Source organism: Prionailurus viverrinus, chromosome D1, assembly GCF_022837055.1.
Source record: "Prionailurus viverrinus isolate Anna chromosome D1, UM_Priviv_1.0, whole genome shotgun sequence".
In the NCBI taxonomy this organism is placed as follows: domain Eukaryota; kingdom Metazoa; phylum Chordata; class Mammalia; order Carnivora; family Felidae; genus Prionailurus; species Prionailurus viverrinus.
In genome coordinates this window covers 15,042,567-15,066,815 of record NC_062570.1, presented here as the reverse complement: position 1 = coordinate 15,066,815, position 24,249 = coordinate 15,042,567, and the positions used below count along the sequence as shown (strand labels likewise).

Genomic DNA, 24,249 nt, shown 5'->3' with positions numbered 1-24,249 from the left:
AGGGAATCTCAGCTTAGAAGTAATGTAGAAATCTATTTACAGCCTGCTTACAGATACTCAGATTCTGATTTAAGTGACCACTCGACTGGGAGCTCACTTCTCAGGCAGCACGTTCCATTATTGGCCAGCCCTGGTTACCGATTGCGCTTTAGTGAGTACACTTTGTTATTTCTTCAACCAAGAGAACAAAACAGCTCAGGGACCAAGGTCAGAGCTTTGTATTTCACTCCTGGAGATCTTCTAGGTTAACAGGAAGCCAAGAATCCATACCTTTTCATCCACTCCTTTCGGAGATGCTTAGTGAATGCTCCCATGTGTGCCCAGTCACTTTCTGGGGCCTTGGGCTACAAGGATCCCTGCCGTTTTGGAGCTTACGTTCTAGTGGGGAGACTTAATAAACGTTAAGCATCATCAGCATCAAAACTAAATCAAGTTCCGCAGAAATACAAGAGAGCTATAAAGTGGTAGGTGGTGCTGGGAGAAGTGGCCTGGTGGAGCTGGTGGAGTTCCATTTGTTCAGGCAAAGCACCATTTGAGAAGGCAACATCGAGAGAAGACGGGAAGGAAGTGAGTTATCTGAACTGATTTCTGGTGGAAGAACGTTTAGGGCAGAAGGAATAGCAGCTGAGGAAGGGTGCAGGTCTGCATATCTGATGAGTGGCAAGGAGGCTGGGGTGTCTGGGGTAGGAGGGGTACGGGAGGCATGGTTGGAAACAGGAGCAGGAAGTGATGGATCCAGAACACACGAAGGCTCTTGTAGACCAAGAGCAGGACTTTGAGACTGAGGACGTTGGGGAGCCATTGTAGGGTTTGGAGGAGAAGCATGAGCCTAGTTTAATTTAATTTATTATTGATTTATTTTTAAATTTCCATCCAAGTTAGCATATAGTGCAATAATGATTTCAGGAATAGATTCCAATGATTCATCCCCTATGTATAGTGTAACACCCAGTGCTCATCCCAACAAGTGTCTTCCTTAATGCCCTTTACCCATTTAGCCCACACCCCCACCCATATCCTCTCCAGCAACCCTCAGTTTGTTCTCTGTATTTAAGAGTCCCTTATGTTTTGTCCCCCTTGTTTTTATATTATTTTTGCTTCCCTTCCCTTATGTTCATCTGTTTTGTATCTTAAATTCCTCCTATGAGTGAAGTCATATGTTTGTCTTTTTCTGACTAATTTCACCTAACATAATACCCTCTAGTTCCATCCACATAGTTGCAAGTGGCAAGATTTCATTCTTTCTGATTGCCGAGTAATACCCCATTGTGTGTGTGTGTGTGTGTGTGTGTGTGTGTGTATATATGTATATATATATATATATATATATATATATATATATATATATATATACCACATCTTCTTTATCCATCCATCCATCAATGGACATTTGGGCTCTTTCCATACTTTGAGCCTACTTTAATTTTAAAAGGATTCCTCAGGGAGCACCTGAGTGGCTCAGTTGGTTAGGCATCTGACTTTAGCTCAGGTCATGATGTCCTGGTTCGTGAGTTTGAGCCCCATGTCAGGCTCTGTGCTGACAGCTCAGAGCCTGGAGCCTGCTTTGGATTCTCTGTCTCCCTTTCATTCTCCCTCTCTCAAATAAAGAAACATTAAAAAAAATTTTTTTAATTAAAATAAATAAGTAAATAAATAACTGAAAGGATTCTTCAAGCTTCTGGGCTGAGAGGTGACTGTGTGGGAGAGCAAGGGTGGGAACAGAGAGACCAGTCAGGGGGAGGGGAAAGTTATTGCTGAGGCCCAGGTGAGAGACGAGGAGGCTCAGACCAGGCTGGTGGCAATTTGAGGTTGTTTGTAGTTTGTTGCAATCTGCATCTCCCTGCATCAGCCCGAGCCAACACATACAGAACGTGTTTTTGCATGTGGAACTTTGCCCATCACCAGTCACTCTCTCCTTGGGTTTATTTCCTCTTCCCAGACTCTGGAGGTGAACATGGTCAACCTGACTTTCCTTCCCTGTCGCTTCCCAAGACAAGCCACAAGATCTTTCCACTGTATAGATGTCACTGCAAAACTGCTACCAGAAAACTGACAGGTAACAAAAACTAACATGGACGAAGAGGTTACAGAGATTAATTTCGTAGTTTGTGTATTAGCAGTGCCTGGTCTATAGTTTCTGACTGCCTCTATGATGGTTTGGGGAACTTCAAAGCCTTCTGCCTTTGCTTTTATTCTTTTTTTAAAAAATTTAAAAAATATTTATTTATTCTTGGGACGCCTGGGTGGCTCAGTGAGTTAAGCGTCCAACTTCAGCTCAGGTTATGATTTCATGTTTCACGAGTTCAAACTCCACGTCTGGCTCTGTGCTGATGGCTCAGAGGCTACAGCCTGTCAGATTCTGTGTCTCCCTCTCTCTGCCTCTCTCTCTCTCTCTCTCTCTCTCTTGCTCAAAAATAAACATTTAAAAAATTATTTATTTGTTCTTGAGAGAGAGATAGAGCAGAGAGGGAGAGAGAGAATCCCAAGCAGGCTCCGCTCTGTCTGCGAGGACCCTGATGCGGGGCTTGAACCCATGAACCGTGAGATCATGATCTTAGCTGAAATCAAGAGTTGGATGCTTAACCAACTGATCCACCCAGGTGCCCCCATGTCTTTGCTTTTATTCTTGAAGAATGGGTCTCCCTAACATTGACTGTGACCTCTGCCTCCTATAGTATTTATCCTTTTGGGTGTGGCTTTTTCACTCAGCATAATATTTTTGAGGTTCATTTATGTTGTAGCAAGTGTCAGAATTTCCTTCATTTCAAGGCTGAGTAATGTTCTATTGTATGTATATACAACGCTACCCTCCTTATTTTGTCTGTCCATTAATGAATGAATTTGTTGTTTCCATCTTTTGACTGTTGTGAATAATGCTGCTAGGAATGTACAAATATCCATTCAAGTTCCTGTTTTCAATTCTTTTGAATATATACCCAGAAGTGGAATTGATCACACGGCAATTCTTTAATTTGGGGGAAACTACCACAGTGTTTTCCAAAATGGCTTCATCATTTTATGTTCCCACCTGCAACGCACGAGGGTTCCAATTTCTCAGCATCTTTGCCAACACAGAGAGACCCAGGGAGACAAAGAATCCGAAGCAGGCTCCAGGCTCTGAGCTGTCAGCACAGAGCCTGACACGGGGTTCGAACTTACAGACTGGCGAGATCATGACTTGAGCCGATGTCGGATGCCTAACCAACTGAGCCACTGAGGCACCCCTCTTTTGATAATCATTCTAGTGAATGTGAAATGGTATCTCATAGAGGATGGCAGGCACAGTGAACAGGAGGATGGAGTGACCGTTCACATACTGAATGCTAAACGCACAGACCTCCTACCCCTTTTTCCCACTTGGTTCCCTTTATTGTTCATGCAGGCAACTGAAAGAGATTTCTCTGGGGAATCTTGTTCCCAGCAAGTGACCAATGCAGATCACCCCTGTTGTGAGGCCCAAAGCCAACAAGCTCCACGGATGTGCTCAGAGATTTCAACAGCTCTTTAGTCCCCCACTCTTTTTTTTTTTTTAAGGTTTATTTATTTTGAGAGAGAGAGAGAGAGAGAGCATGAGCAGGGGAGGGGAAGAGAGAGGGAGAGAGAATCCCAAGCTGGCTCTGTGCTGTTAGCCCAGAGCCCAGTGCGGGGCTTGATCCCATGAACTGTGAGATCATGACCTAAGCCGAAACCAAGAGTCAGATGCTTAACCGAGTGAGCCACCCAGGCACCCTTAGTCCCCCCCTCTTAACCAAGAGCAGAGCAGACAGCCAATATTATCAGATATCTGAGAATAGCCTCGAATCCTGAAGGCAGAGAACAAAACAAGAAAACATCTTTTCGTGGAAAAAATGTGAATTTCGTGATACCTGAAAAATAATATCATGAAGGGAAGAAGAGAATATATAAGTTAAAGACAATCAAGTACTGGGTGTCCTCACTGCTACTAGTGAGTGTCACTGCCTGGAAGCCTCTCAAAGGACAGAGCTAGGAAATAAACCTATCTATACTAACGTGTATACACACATAGGATAATTATCTCTCCACGTTCTATCAGTATCTGTATTAAGCTAAACATAAGTTCACATGGATATTTCCTGCTATAACCCAGCACCATATGGTACACTTTCTTAGTGTTTATTGAAATTCCACAGTGCCGGGTTCTATTCTTTCTTATTTTTTTTTAAGTTTATTTATTTATTTGGGAGGGGGGCAAAGAGAGAGGGAGAGAGAGAATCCCAAGCAGGCCCCACCCTGGCAGCGCAGAGCCCAATGCAGGACTCAAACGCATGAACTGTGAGATCATGACCTGAGCTGAAATCAAGAGTCAGATACTTAAGTGACTGAGCCACCCAGGCGCTCCCGTATGGTATGTTCTAGTTTGCTCTCCTTTCTTCTCTGTAGCCGCACACCAGCAGTGAGAAAACTGGCTCCTACCCTCTGCTAGCCACACACTTACCTGCTCGTTCCCAGTATGCTTGTAGAGCAGTTTTAGAATTTAGAGTAGTGCAAAGCTTATGTCTAGTTCCTTTCATCTTTAGTCTTACGGTCTAGAGTCCTGAAAGTGGCTTAAGTCATCACCTCCTTTTCCACACCCCGTTCAGTGAAGTTATGTCACTTATAATGCAGTTAGAGTCTTTTGTCACAGCCTGCATGTCATCCCAGGATCTTCCATCCAGCTAGTTAGTTTTTCTTTTAATTTGCATACATTAAGATGCACTGTTTGTGCTATAAAGTCCTTTTGGTTTTGACAAGTGGATAGTGTCGCAAGCGATATGTTTCTTCACACGTAAACAGTGTGAGAAAATGTAAGATGGGAGAGGCTAAGGAAAGAAGACAAGGAAGAAGCAAATGGATGTAAATTTTTGGCAAAGTTCCACTTTCTAAGTTAGGCAGTAAGTTCACTTATGTAAATAATAAATAAACAAATAAATAATAGATAAGACCCTACATGGACCAATGTTAGTAGTACATACATACTAAGGATTGTGAGTTACTATTATGGTCAAATTGTATGGACTTTCTGTCTCCATTAGGGTGGAAAAGGGGCCATCTGGCTACCACAGAATTTTTTTTAAATGTTTTATTTTTTAGAGAAAGAGACAGAGCAGGAGCAGGAGAGGGGCAGAGAGAGAGGGAGACACAGAATCCGAAGCAGGCTCCAGGCTCTTAGCTGTCAGCACAGAGCCCGACGTGGGCCTCTCGAACCATGAGATCGTGACTTGATCCGAAGTCAGACGTTTAAACTACTGAGCCACCCAGGCATCCCCCCCCCCCTTTTTTTTATGCTACTTGAATTTATTGGAGAAAGGTAGTTTATTTAACAAATGGTGCTGGAACAATGGACTCCCCATCTCAAGAGAGAAGCCTTATTACCTCACGTATGCAAAAAATTCATTGAAAGTGATTAACAACTTCAGTGTAAACAACAATAAAAATCATATGCTTGGATCTTAGTCGAAAGGCCAAGAAGTGGGCACCTGGGTGGCTCAGTCATGATCCGACTTTGGCTCAGGTCATGGTCTCACGGTTCACGGGTTTGAGCCCCATGTCAGATGCTGACAGCTCAGAGCCTGGAGCCTGCTTCAGATTCTGTGTCTCCCTCTCTCTCTGCCCCTCCCCTGCTCATGCTGTCTCTCTCAAAAATAAATAAACATTAAAAATTTTTTTTTAAAAAAAGGCCAACAAGTGATCGCAACAATAATAATTATAGAGGAAAATGTAGGCACCTATATATACAAGACAGGAGACTTAAGAATTATAAAAGAACAGGGTTAACAGTATTTATTTAAAAATGTTTTTGTGTGAAAAGATTTCATAAACGAAGCCAACAGGCTATTAATAGGTTGAGAAAAGTTTTCACAATGCAAAGGGCATATAGGGACTAAGAACTATAAAATGGAAAGAGCTTTAAAAGTTTGTAACAAAAAGACGAACAACACATAGAAAGTGGACAGAAGGTATGAATGGACGATTCACAGAAGAAGAAATACAACTGACAAGAAAGCATATGAACAGACGCTCATCTTCCCAGCAGTCAGAGAAACACAGATCCAAGTACAATGCTATCATTTACGCCTATGAAACGGGCAAGAATTAAAAAGAATAATCATGCCTACTGCTGACAGTGACGTGGAAAAGGACTCTCATGCTGGTGGAAATATGAACCTTGTTGACCTTTTGGAAGGCAATCTAGGAACATCTGTTAAAATTCAAAATGCACATACCCTTCACTCAGGCAATCCCACTGCTGGGAATCTATCTCATAATAATAAAGGGTAACAATTATGGAGTACATATTTTGTGCCAGGCTTTGTTCCATGCACAATAAGATATTATCTCATTTAATCCTTGCAGTGACCCTGTGAGGTAAGAACTATTATTATCCTTATTTTATAGCAAGTAATGAGAAACCCCTGGCACAGAGAGATCAAGTGATTACAGGTCACAGAGAATAAGTGAGGAACTGGATTTCAAATCTAGGCCGTCTGAATCCAGGGTTTGTACTCCTAACCACCAACTGAACCCTCTTTTCTTTTTTGTGTTGTTGTATTCTTATTTCAATTTTAGAAGCCTCCTTTCATAATAGAAATAAAAGACCAGTGTGTGAGACTAAAGCAGCAGGACATGCGCTGCAGCGGTGTTGGCAATGGCACAAGCCAGATGCCAGGAGAATGACCAGCCACAGGAAATGTTTGAATAAACCATGGACCGTTCGTGCTATGAAATACTATACAACTATGAAAAGCAATGTGTTAGATCCATACCAGTTGATTTGGAGGGATTTCCACAATGCACTAAGAAAAGCAAGGTAGAAAGAAACATGCATAATCTAATCAAGTTTTTTTTTTTTTTAAGGCAAAAACAAACCCCTTTAGCAATATGAAAACAAACAACCCAATTAAAAAAATGGGCAGGGGGCGCCTGGGTGGCTCAGTCGATTAAGCATCCAGCTCTTGACTTCGGCTCAGGTCATGGTCTCACGGTTCATGAGCTTGAGCCCCGCATTGGGCTCTGTGCAGATAGCACGGAGCCTGCTTGGGATTCTGTCTCCCTCTCTTCTCTGCCCCTTCCTGTGCACTTTCTCTCTCTCTCTCAAAATATCTTAAAAAAAAAAAACTTAAAAAAAATGGGCAGGCACCTCGCCAAAGAAAATATACAGATGACAGATATACATATGAAAACATGTTCTACATTGTACGTCCTTAGGAAATTGCAAGTTCAAACAGCGAGCTACCAGCACACGCCTATTAGAATGGTCAAAATCCCAAATACAGACAATGCCAAATGCTGTCAAGGACGCACAGCAACAGGAACTCTCACTCATTGCTGGTAGAAATGCAAAACCGTACAGCCACTTTGGAAGACAGTTTGGTGGGTTCTTACAAAATGAAACATACTGTTAAAAATCAAAACCAGAGCGCCTGGGTGGCTCAGTTGGTTAAGTGTCCGACTCTTGGTTTTGGCTCAGGTCATGATCTCCTGGTTGGTGGGATCGAGCCCCACATCGGCTCTGTGCTGACAGTGTGGGACCTGCTTGGGATTCTCTCTCTCCTTCTCTGCCCCGCTTCCACTCTTGCGGGGTTCAAAATAAATGAACTAACATTAAAAAAAAAAACAAACAGTGGATACAGGTCATTAAACATTTGTTCAAACTCATAGAATGTACATCATCAAGGGGGAACTCAGGATGCCTGGGCGGCTCAGTCAGTAAGTGTTTGACTTCAGCTCAGGTCATGATCTCACGGTTGGTGAGTTCGAGCCCCACATCATGCTCTGCTGTCAGTGCAAAGCCCACTGCGGATCCTCTGTCCCTTTCTCTCTGCCCCTCCCCTGCTCATGCGCGCTCTTTCTCTCTCTCAAAAATAAATAAGCATTAAAAAAAAAGAGTGAACCCTAATATAAGCTATGGCCCATACATACATGGGCTTTAGTTAATAGAGCATCAGTATAGGTTCATCAATTGCAACAAATGTACAGTAATGCAAGATGTTAATAATAGGGGGAACGTAGGGGTGAGAGTAGTATGGGGTATATGGGAACTGTGTACTTTCTGATCAATTTTTCTGTAAACCTGACTGCTCCAAAATATAAAGTCTATTAATTTAAAAACAAATCCCCTGATATGTGTCTTTCTGTGTTTATGTATGATAGCATTGTGCATTTTTTCTTTTTAAAGTTTATTTATTTATTTTGAGAGAGAGCGCGCGCGCGAGAGAGTACAAGTGGGGGAAGGGCGAGAGAGAAGGGGACAGAGGAACCTTAGCAGGCGCTGTGCTGAGAGTAGAGAGAGCCTGATGTGGGGCTTGAACTCATGAACCATGAAATCATGACCTGAGCTGAGTTCAGATGCTTAACAGGCTGAACCACCCAGGTGCCCCACATTGTGCATTTTCTTAGAAAGCTAGGACAATGTGCCCTGGTTTGGGTGATGGGTGATGGTGGGGACAGGAGGAGGGTGGAAACAGACTGAGCAAATGCACAAACATAACATTCAGGATCCTGAATCAAGAAAACATCCCAGCCAAACAGGGTGAAAACAAGGCCAGAATGGTCACGCAGACAAGCTGGCACTGTATCCAAACTGGTTCATAAGCCACACTGGTTAAGGGTTATCAACAGTTTCTAAACTTGTAAGCGATATGGAGTTGGCACTAAAAACAAAGCAACAACCACCCAAACAAAAGGATGGCCATTAAGAAATGCCCTGTTTGGGGCACCTGGCTGTCTCAGTTGGTTAGGCGTCCGACTTCGACTTAGGTCATGATCTCTTCGTTCATGAGTTTGAACCCTGCATCTGGCTCTGCACTGACATCCCAGAGCCTGCCTGGGATTCTTTCTGCCTCTCTCTCTATTCCTCCCCACTCGCTATCTCTATCTCTCGAAATAAATAAGCTTAAGAAAAAAATGCCCTGTTCTGATCTCCCCTATGTGTCCGTGCCCTGCCCATATTTCAAGACCCAGTTGAAATTCTGGTTCCCACAAAGCTCTGATTCTATCAGCTGAAAGAAAACTGTCTCCTTCCTTTGAGCTTTCATAATACTTCACCCCTATCTTCTGTGGGTATCTTATATTGTACATATCTGTACACATGTCTGTACATATGTGTATGGTGCACAATCTGACCAAAACTAGCCTCCTTAAAGGCATATTTAATAAGGATGTATTGAGAATGAACTGACATCATGAAATGAGAGATACATTTTGCCACAAGGTTAACTTGAACAAAATTGCTTTCTTTTTTTTATTATTTTTTATTTTTTTTAAATTTACATCCAAGTTAGTTAGCATATAGTGCAATAATGATTTCAGGAGTAGATTCCAGTGATTCATCCCCTATGTATAACACCCAGTGCTCATCCCAGCAAGTGTCTTCCCTAATGCCCCTTACTTACTAAGCCCATCCCACTTAGCTCATCCCCCTACCTACAACCCCTCCAGTAACCCTCAGTGTGTTCTCTATATTTAAGAGCTTCTTATGTTTTGTCCCCCTCCTTGTTTTTATATTATTTTTGCTTCCCTTATGTTCATTTGTTTTGTATCTTTTTTTTAATTTTTTTTAACGTTTATTTATTTTTGAGACAGAGAGAGACAGAGCATGAACGGGGGAGGGTCAGAGAGAGGGAGACACAGAATCTGAAACAGGCTCCAGGCTCCGAGCTGTCAGAACAGAGCCTGACGTGGGGCTCGAACTCACGGACCGTGAGATCATGACCTGAGCCGAAGTCGGCTGCTCAACCGACTGAGCCACCCAGGCGCCACTGTTTTGTATCTTAAAGTCCACATATGAGTGAAGTCATATATTTGTCTTTCTCTGACTAATTTTGTTTAGCATAATACACTCTAGTTCCATCCATGTTGTTGCAAATAACAAGCTTTCATTCTTTTTGATTGCCAAGTAATGCTCCATTGTATCTGTATACTACATCTTCTTTATCCCTTCATCCACAGATGGACATTGGGGCTCTTTCCATACTTTGGCTATTGTCGATAGGGCTGCTATAAACATGGGGGTGCCTGTGTCCCTTCGAAACAGCACGCCTGTATCCCGTGGATAAATACCTGGTAGTGCAATTGCTGGGTCGTAGGGTAGTTCTATTTTTAGTTTTTTCAGGAACCTCCATACTGTTTTCCAGAGTGGCTGCACCAGTTTGCATTCTCACCAACAGTGCCAAAGAGATCCTCTTTCTCCACATCCTCGCCAACATCTGTTGTTGCTTGAGTTGTTCATGTGAGCCATTCTGACAGGTGTGAGGTGGTATCTCGTTGTGGTTTTGATTTGTATTTCCCTGATGATGAGTGATGTGGAGCATTTTTTCATGTGCCAGTTGGCCATCTAGATGTCTTCTTTGGAGAAGTGTCTATTCATGTCTTTTGCCCATTTCTTCACTGGATTATTTGTTTTTTGGGTGTTGGGTTTGGTAAGTTCTTTATAGATTTTGGATGCTAACCCTTTATCTGATATGTCATTTGCAAATATCTTCTCCCATTCTGTTGGTTGCCTTTTAGTTTTGCTGATTGTTTCCTTGGCTGTGCAGAAGCTTTCAATAAATTCTTTAAATGTTTATTTATTTTGAGAGAGTGACAGAGTGTGAGTGGGGGAGGTGCAGAGAGAGGGAGGCACAGAATCCAAAGCAGGCTCATGAGCTGTGAGATCATGACCTGAGCCGAAGTCAAACGAGAAGCTTTTTATCTTGATGAGGTCCCAATAGTTCCTTTCCGCTTTTGTTTCCCTTGCCTCTGGAGACATGTTGAGTAAGAAGTTGCTGTGGCCAAGGTCCAAGAGGTTTTTGCCTGCTTTCTCCTCTAGGATTTTGATGGCTTCCTGTCTTATATTTATCTCTTTCATCCATTTTGAGTTTATTTTTGTGTGTGGTGTAAGAAAGCGATTCAGGTTCAATCTTTTGCATGTTGCTGTTCAGTTTTCTCAACATCATTTGCTGAAGAGACTGTCTTTATTCCATTGGATATTTTTTCCTGCTTTGTCAAAGATTAGTTGGTTGTAAGTTTGTGGGTCCATTTCTGGTTTCTCTATTTGGTTCCATTGATCTGAGTGTCTGTTTTTGTGCCAGTACCATACTGTCTTGATGATTACAGCTTTTTAACACATCTTGAAGTCTGGGAGTGTGATGCCTCCAGCTTTGGTTTTCTTTTTCATGATTGGCTATTTGGGGTCTTTTCTGGTTCCATACGAATTTTAGGATTGTTCGTTCTAGCTCTATGAAGAATGCTGGTGTTATTTTGATAGGGATTGCATTGCATATGCAGATGGCTTTGGGTAGTATCGACATTTTAACAATATCTGCTTTTCCCATCCAGGAGCATAGAATCTTTTTCCATTTTTTTTTTTTGTGTCTTCTTCAATTTCTTTCATAAGCTTTCTATAGTTTTCAGTGTATAGATTTTCCACCTCTTTGGTTATATTTATTCCTAGGTATTTTATGGGTTTTGGTGCAATTGTAATGGGGTCAATTCCTTGATTTCTCTTTTTGTTGCTTCATTGTTGGTGTATAGGAATGCAACAGATTTCCGTGCATTGATTTTATATCCTGCCACTTTGCTGAATTTGTGGATTGGTTCTCGCAGTTTTTTGGTGGAATCTTTTGGGTTTTCCATATAGAGTATCATGTCATATGTGAAGAGCGAAAGTTTAACTTTCTCCTTGCCTATTTGGATGCCTTTTATTTTGCTGTGTTGTCTGATTGTTGAGGCTAAGACTTCCAATACTATGTTGAATAACACTGGTGATAGTGGACGTCCCTGTCATGTTCCTGACCTTAGGGGGAAAGCCCTCAGTTTTTCTCCATTGAGGATGATATTAGCGGTGGGTCTTTCATATGTGGCTTTTATGAGCTTGAGGTATGCTCCTGCTATCCCTACTTCCTTGAGGGTTTTTATCAAGAAAGGATGCTGTATTTGTCAAATGCTTTCTCTGCATCTATTGAGAGGATCATATGGTTCTTGTCCTTTCTTTTATTGATGTGATGAATCACGTTAATTGTTTTGTGGATATTGAATCAGCCCTGCATCCCGGGTATAAATCCCACTTGGTCGTGGTGAATAATTCTTTTAATGTATTGTTGGATCCAGTTGGCTAATATCTTGTGGAGAATTTTTGCATCCATGTTCATCAGGGAAATTGGCCTAGTTCTCCTTTTTAGTGGGGGCTTTGTCTGGTTTTGGAATCAAGGTAATGCTGGCTTCATAGAATGAGTTTGGAAGTTGGACAAAATTGGTTTCAACATATTAAAAGCTAGTTCAAAGTAAGTTCTTACAAGTAATTTGTAATTTTTTCTTCCTCCTGCTTAAAGACTTCTGGTCTCCTCTGCCTATCTCTTCTTCCTGGTTCTCCTGCTTCACTTCCTCTCTGCCCCTGCTGAGCCTGTCCTATCCATTCTGGGCTAGGAAGTGACTTCTTTTATCAGGGTCCTTGTTATGACTGAGTAGTTCAGCTCCCCATCTGTAGCTGCCCAACACTCCTTTTAAATACCCAATTGTTAGCCACCTTCTATCGGAAGAGCTTGGCACACATTGACATTTTTTCATGAAACACCTATTTTCCAGGGAATGGGTTCTCCTTCCATTTGTCTGACCCTGCAGCTTTGTGTTCTTATCTCTTATCTGAGCCCTTTCTGTTCTGGCCAGGTGCCTCATGGAGATGAGCAGAATAAGAGTCTTTACCTGTGGTAGGAAGAGTTAAGTCCTTGACTAGAGTCTGGTTGTGCCCCATTTCCTAGATACTTGTGTGAGAGTAGTCGGTGTAACTTTGACTTGGCAGTTTCTGAACTCCCTGGGGGCAGGAGCTAGTTCTCATTTATCTTGGTGTTTCCTGCAACAGCCTGCATGGTAGCACAGTGCCATCCGCATGGTGGGTTAATTTAGCAACAATTTATTAAGTGCCCATGAGCCAGGCATTTTACCTGATGCTAGGGATATTAAACAAATAACAGTTTCTGCCTTCATAGAAACTACTTGTCTTCTGTTGGAGGTTGGGATCCATGGAAAAACAATGGCAGAGGGTTGATAATTGAGTTGGGTGATAGGCAAATAGAGGATCACTGTATTATGTTCTCTTCATATTTTCGTGTTTGATATTTTTCATGATAAAAAGCCTAAAAAGGTATAGAATGGGGGGAAATATCCTGGGCCGAATGGGACTCTGATAATTTTTTTTTTTCTTAAATATGGATGGGGTGCCTGGGTGTCTCAGTCGGTTGAACGTTGGACTCTTAATATCAGCTCAGGTCTTGATCTCACAGTTCTTGAGTTCAAGCCCCAAACTGGGCTCCACGCTGATAGTGTGGAGCCTGCTTGGAATTTTCTCTCTCTCTCTCTCTCTCTCTCTCTCTCTCTCTCTCTGCCTCTCCCCTGCTCCTGCTCTCTCAAAAATAAATAAACTTTGATAAAACAATGGATAAAGCAATCAACCCATATTATGGACTGAATGTATCTCCCCAGTATTCATATGTTGAAGCCCTAAGCCCCAAATGTGATAGTATTTGGAAATTGGGCCTTTGGGAGGTAATTAGGTTTAGATGAGGTCATGAGGGTGGGGACCACGATTGGATTAGTGTACAGCCTCTAGAAGCCTGTAATTGACTTTATAGGCTTAGAAGAGGATTGGTACCTGGAGCCCGGATGGGACTCTATTTTTCTCTTCTTCACCATTTCTAGAATCTCTAGTCCAGAGTGTAGCTTTACCAGGACAAGAGGAAGGATGCACTGGTAAAATCCTGCCAAGAGGTGCTTGTTCTAGAGATATTCAAGACTTGCCCCAATCTCAAAAGTGGTGGATGAGGGTGGCATCTTGGAATGGGGAAGGAGTTTATCAGTGGAAGGATCAGGGTGCAAGGAGGAAATCAAGTCTTCAGGTTTCTTTGTTTTATGAATATCTTAGCTTTCTCTCAATCATTTCATCAAGTCCAGTGAAGGCTCCAAAGTTTTAGTTGAATAAGTTCCTTGCAAACTCTTGACAGTGTTAGAAACTAAAGCTGCTCTTGCCTTTGCCACAACCCAGACTTAATGAATTAGAATTTACTGGTGCAAATTCCCCAGGTGATTATTATAGACACTAAAGATTAAGAACCACTGATATACACCCTTTTCTCTGGTTACATTTAGGCAGCAATCTTAAAAACCTAGAAACTTTTATTTTCATTATGTTTTATTTGATTTGCTTGTCACTTACCTAGATTGCTAGTTATTGTCTCTCTCCCCAAATGTAAGACTGAAATCCTTTCCACCTTGGGAAATCCTAATGGAAATCCAGCTTCTACTTCAGTGAGGAGTCATTTTTAAAATGAATTCAGAATTAGGAATAGTCAATTTTTCTCGCTACCCTCATAACTTCATCCCCAATGTATTAAGGATGCAAAGAGAGCACCTGTCTCTTGTTTTCAGGGAAGATAGAATGTTGCCTATGGCAACCACCAGACCACTTGAGATTTACTGCCAGAGGTTCCCTAAGCAACCCTGGCAACCATCTTTGCAGGGACTTTTCAGGGGGCAAAGGCTATAGATAATCTCGATCTATTGCCTCCCCAGCTACCACCCATTTCTGACTTTTCTTGGGAGGCGTTAAGATTCAGAAAACCTATTCACCAGGGAAACAGCTAAGGATTCTCTGGCTCCTTTGGGTCCCTGGGGGCAAAGAGAGGCTTTTTTTTTTTTGGAAAAAGCAGAGACAGCAGCTGCTCTGAGTGAGTATAGGCAAATGGCAAGAATTACCTCCTAGGGAGACTGACTTCCCAGCTCTTAGTCTGGCACAGTGGCATTAAAAAGTCTCTTTTCAAATTCACAGTGGCATTTTGGGGTGTTGCAGAATCAATAGTTGAATGTTTGCTCTCTGACTTGTGGAGTAAGAGGCACCTTTCAATCTGTTTTTAAAAAAATTTTTTTAAGGTTTATTTATTTTTGAAGGAGAGAGAGAGAGAGACAGAGTGTGAGTGGGGGAGGGGCAGAGAGAGAGAAAGAGAGAGAGAGAGAGAGAGAGAGAGAGAGAGAGAGAGAGAGAATCTGAAGCAGGTTCCAGGCTCTGAGCTGTCAGCACAGAGCCCAACACAGGGCTCGAACTCACAAACTGTGAGATCATGATCTGAGCCAAAGTCGGATGCTCAACCCACTGAGCCACCCAGGTGCCCCTCAATCTGTTTTTTAAAAGATTTAATTTTTTAAAGCAATTTCTACACCCAATGTGGGGCTCAAACTCACAACTCCAAGGTCGAGAGTCGCATGCATTACCATCAGAGCCGGCCAGGTGCTCCACCTTTCCGTATTTAAACATGCATGGTGAGCAACTTCAAGGTCCAGTGGACACTTCCTCTGGGATGTCAGTGATTCCAGTCTACTAACTTTTTAGTTATCTGAAATGACTCTGTATTACGTGAATCTTCGCTGCCTTTTTAGGGCTCACCTGCTAACATAGGGGTCCCAGTTCTCTGCAAATCCCCCTCCCTCAATGTTCCTGACAGATCCATTGACTATCTAAATTGTCTCTCTTTTTTAAATTTTTTAAAGTTTATTTATTTATTTTAAGAGAAAGAGCACAAGCTGGGGAAGGCAGACAGAGAGGAAGAGAGAGAGAATCCCAAGTAGGTTCCACGCTGCCAGCACGGAGCCCAGTGTGGGGCTTGAAGTCACGAACTGCAAGATCATGACCTGAGCTGAAATCAAGAGTTGGATGCTTAACGACTGAGCCACCCAGGCACTCCTAAAAACTTTTTTTTAATGTTTCACTTTTTGAAAGACAGAGAGTGAGCAGGGGAGGGACAGAAAGAGAAGGAGACAGAATCCAAAGAGCAGGCTCCAGGCTCCAAGCTGTCAGCACAGAGCCCGATGCAGGGCTCAAACCCAGGAACCGTGAGATCACGACTTGAGCCGAAGTTGGACGCTTAACTGACTGAGCCACCCAGGCGTCCCCTAAATCCTTCATTTCCAAAATATCCACAGTGCTCTGGCAAGAGTTGCTACTGCTCTGAACTGATCCATTAACACTGCCTCCCACTATGCTGCCTGGCACGGCAGTTTCTGCTAGGGATTGTCACTGCTCTGTTGCAAACAATGCACACTGCTGTCCACGCTGGAAATTGATGCCTCTGCAGGCTAGCACTGCCATGACTCTGCTCTTTCTCCTGGGTGACCTGGGTCTTTCCCATGGGGTTCCTCCTGGGTATCAAAGGAGCACCTACTGATTGGTAGCAGAGTAGGGAGTAATTTCTCTCTCTGTATTATACACTTGGTGGTGGGGGGAGGGGGTGGAATGTCCCAGAACAAGTTGTTTGAGCTCCAAGGTATTATAGAGCTAGGAAAATCCTTCTTTAAATGTCTGTATAAGACTTGTCTCTCCGGGACGCCTGGGTGGCTCAGTCAGTTGAGCGTCCGACTTCGGCTCAGATCACACATGGTCTCACAGCTCGTGAGTTCGAGCCCTGTGTCGGGCTCTGTGCTGACAGCTCAGAGCCTGGACCCTGCTTTGGATTCTGTGTCTCCCTCTCTCTCTGCCCTTAACCCACTCGCATTCTGTTTCTGTCTCTCTCAAAAATAAATAAATGTCAAAAAAAAAAAAAAAAAAAGACTTGTCTTTCATTTGAGCCCTGGATCTTCAGCTAAGGAGCTGTGGTAGGGTGTTTAACAAGATCAGACTTCATTCTGATGAACAAGGCACTAACTCTTGGTGAACCTATCACGCCTGGCTCTCTATTCCCCTAGGAGGAGGTCTCTCAAATGAAGGTTTCTTGCAAATGAACTCCCTTAATGCCACACTACCAGCTAGCCAGGCACACCCAGCCATATCTGAGCCATTGGCCATGGGCAAGATGAGATCCCTGACCAACCCTGTGCGGCCGTGTGCTAGCCTAAAGGCTTTTCATGTTTGCAAGCCTTATTTAATCTCATAGGATCTCATAGGAACTTGAGATCAGGGACTATGATTTCCACTTCTCTTGTGTTTGTAACATTAGCCTGGCCCCAGAACAACTAACAGGAAGCAAAACAAATGTACACGACCCTTTATAATTTACAAAGTACTTTTGTAAACATTATCTCCTTTATTTATTGATTTATTAAAAAAATGTTAATGTTTATTTTTGAGGGGGAGAGAGAAGAGAGAGAGACAGAGAGACAGAGCACAAGCAGGGGAGGAGCGGAGAGAGGGGGAGACACAGAGTCCGAAGCAGGCTCCAGGCTCTGAGCTGTCAGTACAGAGCTCGATGCGGGACTCAAAGGCACGAACCGTGAACCGTGAGATCATGACCTGAGCTGAAGCCGGATGCTTAATCGACTGAGCTGCCCACGTGCCCCAACATTATCTCCTTTAGTTTTTACAGCAAGCCTGTAGTTAGGTTATTACTATCCTCATTTTGCAGATGAGATATCCCAAACTGGCCAAGGTCACCAAGATACTCAGTGGCAGAGCCGAGCTGCTATTAACTGCCTCGAGCAGAGGTCTCTGTTCCTCCACTGGAGCACACCGGGGAGCAGCTACAGAGCTTACACCTCAATCTATCTGCAACCTCCCCTCCATTTTAACCCCTCCTTATCCCCCAAACCTCAGCAGGAGGGATGAAAGGGGACTGAGGACGAACCATTTGTATCCCATCCTTTTTCCTTCCTTTTTCAACTTGCCCTCCTATATTTGGGATCCTCCTTGAACCTCTGAGGCCCTGTTATGGACTGAATATGTCCCCCCAAAATTGTCCCAAGTCCCAACCCCCATTGTGATGGTATTTGGAGGTGGGGGCTTTGGGAAGTAATTAGGTTCAGATGAGGTCATGAGAGGGAGTCCCCAGGATGGGATCAGTGCCCTTAGAAAGAGAAAGACACACTAGAGCTCTCATACTCTGTTTCTGAGAGGTGAGGACACCACAGGATGGCAACTATCTGCAAGCCAGGAAGAACCCTTCTTCCTGGAGCCAAATCAGCTAACACCTTGATCTCACACTTCTCAGCCTCCAGAGCTGCAAGAAATAAATTCCCGTTGTTTAAGCCACTCAGTGCACGTATTTTGTTAGGGCAGCCTGAGCTAATACGAACCTCATTACAGAGAGAGACAGAAAGAAACAGAGCATGAACAAGGGAGGGGTAGAGAGAGAGGGAGACATGGAATCCAAAGCAGGCTCCATGCTCCAAGCTGTGTGCACAGAGCCCGATGCAGGGCTCGAACTCACACAGCCTCGAGATCGTGACCTGAGCCAAAGTTGGACGCTAAACCGTCTGAGCCACCCAGGTGCCCCATATTCTTTCCGTCTTTGACTTCCAATTCTCTGGTCTGTCATAATCATGGAAAGCAGAGTATTCTTTGCTGCTGCTTTGATCTTTTTGTTTCTTGGCTTTTCTTCACTTATTCCTGGGAAGAGAGAATATGAAGGCATGAGTGCTGGCTTCATAAGGAAAGAATCAGATGTAGCTTCAGATTCCAAATCTGCTACTACCTGTGTGAACTCAGACAAGTCCATTAATATCTTCAGTGCTCAGACAGGTGGTTTCATCTCTCCGAGGCTCAATTTTCTTATCTGTACCATGAGAAGATTGAAAAATAAGATCCAGGATTCTTTCTGGTATAGAATGTTCTGATTTTAATCGATTTGAATTAACATCCTAGGTTCTTCCTCTGTTGCTTTCAGTCCCTTGACAACCTAGCCTTCTTTTTTTCATCAACCCACCAATTCAGACATTCAGTCTGTCCCTCTTTCTAAGTCCTGATCACATATTTAATGTTATCAGATGCAATGCTAGGCACCCTCAAATACACCCAAGCTATTTCCCTGGGAAAGGGATTTTTTTGCCACAGAATCAGCTATAGCATAGTATGGTCTATATAAGCTGTTAATTTTCTAAGACCAGCTTATTCAAGACAAGGAATGTGTTTCAGTGAATCTAGTTCATGTACACAATGAGGAGGTGTTTGGGGCTTGTTGGTTTATATAACTTAAGGTCAAGTGGTCTGGTTTGTCTTATTTTGTTCTAGATCATTCCTTTATCCCACTGCTTTTGGTGCTCTGTGTTCAGCCATGCTGTGCTGTCTTCTATGGAAACCCCACCAATCTCTTTCCATTATTTTTCTAGCTTGGCTTGGCTCTACTGGGGGTGAGGAAGTTAAGCAAAATAATGTCACTCTAGTTTTTTCCCCAACTCATACTTCAAATCCCATTCTGGAGGAGATGTAATTCATCATCTCCCCTTAGATCTGTTAGATACTCTGAACAGCTGATTTCATAGCTGCAACACTGATGCCGTGAAATAGCAGCTTTAGCCTCTGCATATTCAACTCTTTTCCAAGTCAACAGTGTTGGTTTGCAAATTGGCTCCCTTACATGGAGGGCTAGGAGAGACCAGAGAAAGAGGCAGACCACTCCAGATCCATAAACAAGGAGACTTATTTATGAAGTTTGTCTTGGGAGGCCACGAGATGAGGAGATATCCACACTCACCGGCCAGAATTGTAAAAGTTCATAAAGAAGTCTTAGCTGGGTTCAATAGCACGTACCATCCAGATGGCCTCAACAAAACCTTACCCTCTCAAGGCTATGTCCTTGGAACAGCTCCCACCGTGGAACAGTGGGACAGCAGGCAGAGCATACGTGCCAAGGACAGGGGAAGGGATGAGGAGCCTCTGATTGCCAGGGTCCAGCTTGAGTGCCAACCGGTGGTCATGTCCGTTTGATTAACTCCTCCAACAAACAGAGTACTAAGTAAACACTGAAAATAATTCTGCCCCTGAGACTACCTCCAGAATGAGACTATAAATGACAGCCCTTGAGGTCTATCAACAAGGGATAGACAGGAAATAGGCAGACATTGTACTGCCACAGAGCCAGCCGAGCTTTTTATAACTCTGAGGGATTCTTCACGAACCCCAGGGCAAGGTTGCTGCCTTTCCCAGGAATCAGTGGGATTGGCTCTATGGTCTATTTAAGTCACTGCATACAAAGTGGAGTTTGTTTCTTGTTCAGTGAAACTGATGAACGTAAATGGGGAGAATTTTATTCTTTCCTCCTGTGAAAGGCTCTCTTCCAGAGATGTTTCTCACACACTCTCCCTTCTCTATAGTATGTATTCTCTGTGGAAAGAAAACTGATTTTGATTCTGGATTCTAGTCAAAAATAGTGCAGACGTTAACCCTTCCCACTGTCTTCCCTGAAAGTGTTTCTTGTTACAAAGACCTTTAGTGCTCGGATGAAACACCTGATAATATGTTTTTTGCCCCTTTGCTCTGGAACCCCTTCAACTGAGTCTCCACTGGTAGAGAATTTCTTCCTAATGAATTTTTCTTTAATTAAAAAAAAAACTTAACACCTTTATTGAGATACAGTTTTCATAGCATAAAATCAACCCGTTTAAAGTGTACAACGCAATGATTTTGGTATATTCCCACACTTGTGCGATCATCACTACGATCTAAGTTTCAAATATGTTCATCATCCTAAAGGGAAATGCTTTATCCATTAGTAATCACACCTCATTCTTTCCTACTGCCCGACCCTGCCAGCCTTAAGCAACCACGAGTTTCCTTTCCTTTTCTATGGATTTGCTCATTCTGGACATTTCATATATATGGAATCCTACGATTTGTGACTTTAGTGTCTGGCTTCTTTCACTAAGCATACTATTTTGAAGAATCCTAAGCAGGCTCCAGGCTCTGAGCTGTCAGCACAGAGCCCAACGCGGGGCTCGAACTCGTGAACTGCGAGATCATGACCTGAGCCGAAGGCGGACGCTCAACCGACTGAGCCACCCAGGCTCTCCAATACTTCATTTGTTTTTATTGCTGCATAACAATCCACTGTATGGGTGTCACATCTTATTTATCCACTTATCAGTTGAATCACATTTGGGTTGTTTTTGCTTTTTCGGCTATTATGAATAATGTGTCTGAACATTCATGTACAAATTTTTGTATGGACATGTTTTCAATTCTCTTGGATATACCTAGGAGTGGAATTGCCAGGTCATATGGTAACTTTATGTTTGATTTTTTGAGAAGCTGCTAAACCATTTTTCCAAAGTGACTATACCATTTTACACTTTTTAAATTAGTTTATTATTATTATTATTTTTTAATGTGTATTTATTTTTGAGAGACAGAGACACAGAGTGCAAGCAGGGGAGGGGCAGAGAGAGAGGGAGACACAGAATCTGAAGCAGGCTCCAGGCTCCGAGCTGTCCGCACAGAGCCCGACGTGGGGCTCGAACCCACGAGCCTTGAGGTCATGACCTGAACCAAAGTTGGACGCTTAACTGGCTGAGCCACGCAGGCACCCCACCATTTTCATTTCTACCAGCAATCTATGGAGTTTCCAATTCCTCCACATGCTCACCAACTCTTGTCACTGGCTGTCTTTTTTATTTTTGCCATCCTAGTCGGTGTGAAGCAGTATGTCACTGTGGTTTTGATTTGCATTTCCTTAATGACTAATGGTGTTGAGGATATTTTCATGAGTTAACTGGCCATTTGTACACCTTCTTTGATGAAATATCTGTTCAGATCCTTTGCCTTCCTATAACTGGAGTGTCCATTTGTTACAAATTGGATACAGATCCTTATCAGATACATGATTTTTACTTTCTTGATGGTACCATTTGCAGCATAAAACTATTTATTATTTATACTCTTAATTTTGATGTGGTCCCATTTATTTATTATTAATTTGATCTGTTGTGCTTTTGGTATTGTAGCTACAAAACCATTGCCCAACCCAAAGTCATGAAGATTTGCTCACGTATTTTCTTCTGAGTTTTATAGTTTTAGCTTAAAAATTTTTGTTTTAATGTTTTTATTTATTTTTGAGACAGAGACAGAGCATGAGCAGGGGAGGGGCAGAGAGAGAGGGAGACACAGGATCTGAAGCAGGCTCCGGGCTCTGAGTTGTCAGCACAGAGCCTGATGCGGGGCTCGAACTCACGGACCATGAGATCATGCCCTGAGCTGAAGTCGGACGCTTAACCAACTGAGCCACCCAGGCGCCCTGTTTTAGCTTTTACATACAGGCCTATAGTCCATTTTGATTTAATTTTTGTGTACGGTGTGAGGTAGGAGCCCAGCTTTATTCTTTTGCATGTGGATATCCCATGTCCTAGTACCATTTGTTGAAAAGACTATTATTTCCCCCATTGAATTGGTGTGAAGGAAATCACAATTTAATGAGAAGACATTCATTTATTTAAGAAATATTTGCTATGTCCCAGGCACAATGTTAAGTGTTGGATGTGGGGTAATGAATTAAACAGATATGGCTCCTGCCTATTTGGGGATTACAATCTAATTAGACAGAGAGCCATAAATGTAATATAACATAAGTTAGACTGTTAAACATGCTACAATGGATTTATAATCATCATAATAATTTTAACAATCCTTTCTAGAGCACCAATTATGTGCCAGGCACTATCGTTAGTAGTTTATTTCTTTATTTTTAATATTTCTTTATTTTTGGGAGAGCATAAGCGGGGGAGGGACAGCGAGAGGGGGACCAAGGATCTAAAGCAGGTTCTGCATGACAGGCTGATAGCAAATCCTGAGATCATGACCTGACGAAGTCAGAGGCTCAACCGACTGAGCCACCCAGGTGCCCCGTTAGTACTTTATATGTAGTAATTTCTTCAACTTCCAGACACTCCTATGAAATAGGTTTATTATTATCCCTGTTTTACAGTTGAAGAACTGAGGCCCAGAGATGCTCATTAATTTTTTTTTTAATTTTTTTTAACGTTTATTTATTTATGGGACAGAGAGAGACAGAGCATGAACGGGGGAGGGGCAGAGAGAGAGGGAGACACAGAATCGGAAACAAGCTCCAGGCTCTGAGCCATCAGCCCAGAGCCCGACGAGGGGCTCGAACTCACGGACCGCGAGATCGTGACCTGAGCCGAAGTCGGACGCTCAACCGACTGAGCCACCCAGGCGCCCCTCATTAATTTTTAAAAGACCACCCGGCTAGTAAGTTGTGAAGTCATTGTTTGAACCCAGTCCATCTGGCTCCGAAGCCTGTGCCCTGAATAGACAAAATGCTCGGGAGACCCAGACAAAAACTGTGACTGGTTTTTACAAGGACTGTGAAGATGCAGAGCTGAGCTGTGCTTAAAGGGAGTAGTAGAATTTCAAATAACAGTTGGGTGAGCTTCAAGAGTATTCCAAACACAGGGATAAATAAGCAGGAGCAGAGGTTAAGGAGAAAATGAAGAATGCGTTTTGATCGTAAAGGAGCCTGTAGTGGTTCTGGGTGGGGAAGAATAGAGTGGGAAAATACTTGACATTTCAAAAGCTGAAAAAGAGGTTGGGACCAGGTTGTAAAGGCATCCGAGGATGCTGCTCTGAGAGTCTGAACTTTACCAATGAATCCATAAATATTTGATGCTTGGAAGTCACAGGAAAAAAAAAATCTCTAGAGAAATCAAAGCTCCTATTAGAGCTTGCATGAAATGGAAGGGGAGAGTATTTGACACCTGCTTTGGTTTCCAAAATCAGCTTTTATCTGAATGCGAATGCGGCTCAACTTGGAGTTTGGAGTTGGGGCTAGGACTCTCAGAGCTCAAACCCTAATACCTCATCATATCCTGCGCCAATTTTTACCTTATTTTTGAACTCAGTGTAATAATCTTCATTAAGAGTAAAAAGAAATTAGGGCATTTAAACTTTATTTGGAAAAATAGGCTTAAAAGTCACACATGGGTATTTGGAGTTTCTAAAAAGTAGATTATTGCAGAAAATAAAAACAATGGCATGAATATAATTCGTAATGTTTTGCATTTATGATTTTAAATGAATTTTTAAAATTTAAATGTTTTTATTTAGTTTTGAGAGAGAGAGAGACAGAGAGAGAGAGAGAGACAGAGAGACAGAGCGCCAGCAGGGGAGGGACAGAGAGGGAGACACAGAACCCCAAGCAGGCTCCAGGCTCTGAGCTGTCAGCACAGAGCCCGACGTGGGGCTCAAACCCACGAGCCTTGAAGTCATGACCTGAGCCGAAGTCTGACACTAAACTGTCGGAGCCACCCAGGCACCCTGGGAATGCACACAATTTCTTAAGCAGATTGTTGCATAGCAGCGATAGAAATATTTTAGTATTTTCCTTACACATCTACTTTAAATAAATTTTAGAAGAAAGAAACCACTGGTATTATTATTATCTTTTTTAACAGACCACAGACACTGCTGTACTGTAAAGTTCAGAAAGACAACAAGCTTTGGAGATCGAAAGCCTGGATTTGCTTCTCAGCGTCGCTGCTTCCTGGCTATGTGAGTCAGTCATCAGATGG

At 42.8% G+C, this 24,249-nt stretch overlaps 1 protein-coding gene across 1 annotated transcript in view; it reads left to right on the top strand.

Annotated features, from left to right (window-relative positions):
- The first annotated feature begins 2,036 nt into the window (after positions 1 to 2,036).
- SIK3 (SIK family kinase 3) overlaps positions 2,037 to 24,249 on the top strand; it is a 277,767-nt gene continuing 255,554 nt past the window's right edge. Inside the window, exon 1 of the mRNA XM_047878146.1 lies at positions 2,037 to 2,056. The gene's annotated coding sequence lies outside the window, so the exon portion shown is untranslated. The remainder of the gene's footprint in view (positions 2,057 to 24,249) is intronic.